Raw genomic sequence first — 6892 nt, 5'->3', positions numbered from 1 at the left:
TGTGTATGTGTATGTGAGTGTGAGTGTGGATGCACATGCAAGCCTCATCAGTAATTATCTGCATTCATCTTCAAATGCTCATATGCATATAATGTAAGAGATGTGTATTATAGTATGTCATTTGCTACTGTGAAATACTGTGTTTATATGTCTTGCAGGGGGAGGCTGACTGGCTTATATATAAACTAATGGTTTCTGTCCAATTAGTGTAATTAGATATTATAATGGCTGCTCTGACTATCCATTTGTGATGTATTAGACACTGTAAGCATAGACGTCTCTAAGGGAACAAACTCCCTTTTGCACTTGCTGTAGTACTGTAGCAAAGTATTATAATAACTGGACTGAACCGTAGCCGTACAACAGAGGAGAGATTTTATGTAAGATGACAATGTTATGAAGAGAATACAAATTCAGAAAACCTTTTTCATTCAGTTGGTCATTAGATGTAGACAGAGTTGAACAAAAGTGGTCCAGAATTTATCCACAAGGCGTTCCTACTGCCTGAATACATTAATACATTTGGTTGCTACTCAGATACTCAGCAGCCCACAACCTAAACCAAAGTCTTTGTCTGAACCGGATGTAATCAGTAATGTAATCAGTAGTTATTAAGTAAGATTGACTTACAGCCAGTGTTTTGTACACATTTTCACGTTGATCAAAAAAACAATTCAAAAACATAATGTGTCCGCTGTCGTAATGTGTCTACTATTTGTATTTTTGTGTCAGTCATTTTGTGTGACTATGATGTATCATCTTTGCAATGCTGTTATAATAAAGATTTGTATGTCCCTCCCTTCCTTTTTCAGGGTGCCTTTCAGTTTCTTAGATACATAAGTCATTGTAACCTACACTGTTCTATAACTGGACCATATTTGAATCAACACTTCCTGTCAATAGTAAACATACATCTTCACAATTTAATAATTATTAATAATTATGGATGGTGGAGGATTATTGAAGTTTGATGTTTATTAATGACATTAATGATTACTGCACCCTGGTATATTGCATTTTACACAATTGTTTACTTTATTGTAGGGACAAACCAAACATTGGCTCTGTTTTTTTCACATGTTTTGTCACCATAGTTTCTCTTTCACCATAGGAGTTGCTATCTGTAACTTCACCGCTAGCTGCCACTGAATCCTAGACACTTGTCCTTTAAGTCTTCTTTTCTTAACCCTGCTGCATACACACTGGTCTCAACGCTCTCTGTACCACTCCACTTCCACACACACAAACCTAAGTGTTATAACAGGCTGGACTCACAAACTGTCACTATAAATGTGCAAGAGCCAAGACTTAAGTGTCTGACCTATTCCAAACCACATATGTAGGCTACAGTATGTGTAACTGCCATGACAACAGGATTGAGTGCAGTTGTTGTATTTGCTGTCTTGGTGGGGAAACCAGCTGGTTGCAGTCACACTCTGGAGCACATAAACCCACCTGAACAATGTCAACAGAGGTCACTCAAGTCGAACATCCTCTGTGGGGATGTTCTACTCATGGGTGTGTGTGATAGCTGATTTTTTTTATCCCTATTGTGTTGCAACGTGGACAAAAGTAGAAGAGATGGTTTTGTTGATTAATGATTAATGTTGATTGTATGACTTTTTAAACATGGATTTTCAACTTTTCTCCTCTGTAGCTGAGAGTCTGGAGCTGGAGTCCTCCAGGGGTAGTATTTATTGTGGTACACACTTCTGCCCAATACCACTAAGGGATAATAAAAGCTATACACCAGATGTTTTGTTTAGAAAGTGTAGGCCATTGTCTCCAAAGACTGATCTCCTTAATGTTGCATAACTTCTATAATATCCAGAAATAAGTGGAGGCCACAATTTCAATACCCAACCTTCTCCAAGGAGCATCCTGCCGCCACACTGTCATGACAACGGGATGAGATGGTGGTATGTGTGTGTGTGTGTGTGGTTGGGGTTGGGGTTATTATTGTTCACTGTGGTTAGGAGAAAACCAGATGGTTTCAGTTCCACATAACTTACCTCAGCTGCCTGCCTTCACCTTACACACACACACAAAATAATACACACCGCAGCCACGGATGAGTCATACAGTGGACTTAGAGATGCATTTCCTCCAATACAAAGACCGCTGTCTTTAATTTGTCTTTTAAATGGCTTCTGATTGAGCATTTTGTCTTTTGGTGAAGCCAAATAGGAGCTTGATTGGTTGACATGTTTTCTTCAGTATTTACTTTTACCTTGTGGAAGAGATACATTCACATTCAGTACTGCGCATTGTCCATTGTGTGTCCAAATGTTGCTTTTTCCTTAGCCTGTTTTCTTGCAGTAGTGTGGTGTGTTTCGTGGTTCCGTTCTCGTGGCAGCTGATAAAGGCTGTCACAGCTGGTTGCAGATTAACAGACCTGTGTACAGGCGAGCCGCGCTCTCCACTGTATTTAATTTGTAGGCTGAGAAGAATAATCAGGGGGCTACATACTGTGAATATAGACAAGTTACTGCCAACCCACTCTAATTGGCTGCTAGTGAAAAAGCCGCTTGTTCTTGAATGCAGCGTTGGCTGAGACATTTAACGGTCCCTGGAAAGGTGATATCATGCTTCACCAATTAAAGGCTTTGTGCTTCCTTCCATCTTCACAGTTTTGACTCTAACTTCTTCTGAAAGCATTTAACAATCCCAGTCTTGGAGCAGACTAATCAATTAATGGTATTGTACATGTATGTAAGGTCTGCATAGCCCTTCCGTCCCCTTTTATATTTTCTGACATTTACTCCAGGGAGAGTAAATGAGAGATTTTTGTGTGAGTACATGTCAGCCACTCTAAGCTGTGAGAGGGAACACAACAGAGAGTGATAAAAGGTTGAGATGGAGGGGAAAGGAAGTGTGAGGTGAAGGTAGAGAGATGGCAAACAAGGAGAAATATGGTGGGAAGGATGCAGAGAAATGAATCAGACTTTTTTCACATATCTGATACATTTCACACGGAGGGGTTTTGATGTCTAAAAAATGGCTTTAATATGCTACATGTCTTATGATGGCTATGGTTGCATTGACAGATTGTTCCTCCTTGTGGCACCTTTGATCATTACATGCACGCATTTATACAGCTGTTTGAAACCCAAGCACATCACTGTCTCTCATACAATCAGTCAGGATTTTTCTCTGTTCTGAACATGTGTGCCCCCCCCCCACTGCCTCACAGCAAAGGACTCTTGTTTAGTTCCTGCAGAAGAAATCAGATTTGACAGACAGTGACCAGCTTCTCAATTGCACAGAATTAGTTTATGTTTCCAGCTGATGTTTATCAAATTGACAGTGATGATGCCATGTCTGTGACATTTCAGCCTATTGGATGAACACTACACAGACATTTCCAGTTGCTCATGTGTGTTGGATATAATCTTATTTATACCTCTAAGAAAATATTGATAATCAGTACAAACAATAGTTTTTTTCCAACTAAGAACGTGCAGTTGTTGCCTCTCACTGTGACCACTAGAGAACAATAAAAATTATCCTTTCTATTTGTGATTGTGTCAGTTTGGTTACTTATTTTGAAAGTATTCACTGGAATTGAATGCTATCATGTTTGCCTTAACGCTTGTATCACCAGTTCTAGCAGGTTAGAAACATAAAAAAACTGTTACTAAAAAAGCTCTCGGTTTTAATATGTAATAATTACGGCAACAATTAGTTGCACAAGTCACTATTAATACAGATTTCACTTATTATCAGTGTAACATAAAGTGTGTTAATTATGTGCTGAAGTTCCCTACCTGTGACCACAGGAGGGCAGTGAACACTTGTGATTATGACTGCACTGATTATAATAATTATACCTGTCTTATTCCCATTAAAATGTTTGAGTGATAAGTTATTACATGCATTTGTCTTTGTACAATAGCATAGCATTGAGGTAAAGCATGCCTGTTGTGCAACATGCAGCAGCATTACTGACAGTGTATTTGCCCACATACAAATAAGAAACCATTACTTAGAAGAATATGAAAGAAATTTAATTGCAGTCACCATCTAACAAATTGGATTCCTGCGAGGAGATCCAACAATGAACTGTCCGGTTTGATAAGACATTAAGGGAAAACCTATATACATCTTTAATAGAAGGAAAGATCTGTGATCAGAAACTGCCTGCATTTTTAGCTGCTCTGTGATCACCCACGTACGGTTCTTTTTTCTTTTTTTAATGGGCAGAACTGTACCACGTCTCCTGGTGTAAACAGACGAGTAGGATGTGCATCAGTGGTGAGAGCAAAAAGGAGATTCTCTGTTGCGTACTGGGCTGTGAGTCACTGTGTCTGAGTCACACATTCACATCATGGCCTTGATCAAACACAACAAATGTGCCAGTGTCACTGAGAGCAACATTTCAGAGAGTGAATGGTCTGTCATTTCTTGTCAGCTATAAATGGTCTGGAAGGTTACAATTAATGTGTGACGTGGATCTAAATATTCAGAGGGCTTTAAGTTCAGACAGGAGTGTTTACACAGTAAGGCTGGATTAACCTGAGGCAAAAACAGAACTGCTTGGGCACCTATTAACCCCTATTTGTCCCTACTATCTGTGCACTGTGTACTGTATTTCTTTAGCAGGTTTAGTGTGTGGCAATTTAATTAAACTCTGATCAATTTAGAATTATCTAAAAGCACAATACTGAAATATTTATGGTTTTAAAACTACAATTTGACACAAAAACCTACTTTAAGACAAGGCCTCACGGTCAGGTAATAAATCTGGACCCACCTTAGGGTCCTCATCAGTTTTTATTGTGCTTTAATGTAGCATATTCCCAATAAAATTTTTAATTAAATAAGCACAAATCAGACCACAAGGAAGCCCGAGCTTTCGGGGACTTCTGAGGACCCAGGACAGCTGTTGGCTTTGCCTGGTTGGTAATCAGGAGATTCAACAGAAAGCTTTAGGCAGTACAACCTGATATTGTGAGATGTAAAATCAAACACTGCACCCATGTGGCAGAGAACCACACAACACAATCATGGAGATTTGTGGAGGACACCTGTAAGTTCCTAGTCACGCATAATGAAGGTAAATATTTGCCAAAAAAACTAATGTTTCTGTCAAGCTTGACAGTTCAGTCTTGGAAACAGCAGTTTTAAACCACATCACATGGTCTTCATCAGCAGATGTTGCTCAGTTGATATGATACAGTGTGATATGGTCAAAAGCCCCAGAGCAGGTGAGTAAGGTGACCTTGAGTTGAGATTGTTTTGTTAACAATTAGCTGTCATGCTCAACTTTAAATAAACATGGGTGAGACGGGAATTTTTGATGAAGATCGTTTTATATGGTCGAGAGCCCTGAAACAAGAAGGAAGTACAGTAAGTGGACTTTATAGGCGTTTTCTTCAAGACTTTTCTTTCTCAACAGCACATACTGTATGAATGTACTTCACAAGTGCTAAAGCGGCACTCTACTGATGAAGAACCCTGATTATGTCATCTTAACAAAAGACCCTTTTTACTTGTGTTATGGGAAACGTAGTATCCAGGTTCCTGGAGCTTAACCCATACAAACTTAAAGGTCCAGTGTGTAACATTTAGGAAGATCTATTGACAGACATGGAATAGAATATTCATAGGAATGTTTTCATTAGTCTTTAATCGAATAGTTGTGTTTTCGTTACCTTAGAATGAGCTGTTTTACTCTACAGGTGAAGCGGAGGAGCAAAACACACGAGTTTTGCAGTCACCATAGTTTCTCCTACAGGCTTGGAAGGCTGAAGTGTTTTCAAATTGCAGTCTGAAACTTCAGGATATCTCAGCCCCACTGCCTCAATTTTTGCAGTGCTTTTTTAAGTCTCTCTTGAGTCCCCCAAATATATAAAGGTGCAATAGTAAATCACTGGAGTACTCCTTTAGACATAATGCTGTGTTTGTAGTCTTATAGACCCCAGGTCCTATTAAACAGCTTGAAAAATATATTTTACATTGTTTCAATGCTTCATGACTTTTCCTGATTTTAGAGAATTACTAACAAACATGGTTTTGAGCTGATGACATGTCACAGAAGTCCACTACAGGAATACATTACTTCTGTTTGCTATCACAGAAAAGACAGCTGTAAAACGTTGTGCTCTATATGTCTAGCTATATCTGTAATTGATCGTGACAGTACTTTTTTTTTTACACAGAATCACTCCTCCTATATCCAAAAAGAGGCTATTTGTATTTCTGTTATTATAACAGGAAGTAGATATATCATACGCTACACTCTGTCTGCGAATAACTATTTGGTAACCAAAGGAATATATAGATGTTCATGCGTAAGTACATGACATATAAAACACAGAACAAATTCTTTTTTTCTGTGCATTTATGTTGTCATGTTTCATCTAATGTGTGAGCTCTGTTAGTGTCAATGGAAACTGTTTTCTACATATGGGATTTAATGGAGACAGTAAGGATTTAAAGGTGCAGTGTCTATTGGCAGAAATTGAATATTATATTCATAGGTATGTTTTCATTAGTGTATAATAGCCTACATATAATTGCAGGTGGTACATTTGCACTTACTATTTTTACACAAAATTGACAAATGAATATAAGTAGATTTTGTATTGCAGCTTTATATAGTTTTGTACATACAAACAAACATTATTCATTTGAAGTATGTATTTCAGCATACATTTGACCTGTATTACTTCAATCTTGATGCGGTTATCATCATCCCGGAATACAGCAAATATGATTATAGCCTCAGAATAGTATAGTAGTAGAATAATAGAATAGTATAGTAATAGATATAAAGATAGCTTTCTCTGTCTCTTCTTATCTTTATCTTTTTATTTTTTGAAAGTACTTTATTTTTCTGTGTGATTTTTGTGTGATTTGAATAATTGTATATTTGTATTTGTATATTTTA

The sequence above is a fragment of the Morone saxatilis genome, unplaced genomic scaffold, assembly GCF_004916995.1.
Source record: "Morone saxatilis isolate NCDOM2014 unplaced genomic scaffold, NCSU_SB_2.0 Contig14, whole genome shotgun sequence".
NCBI classification, from domain to species: Eukaryota; Metazoa; Chordata; class Actinopteri; family Moronidae; genus Morone; species Morone saxatilis.
The sequence above is the reverse complement of the archived record's forward strand: the minus strand, read 5'-3'. Positions refer to the sequence as shown.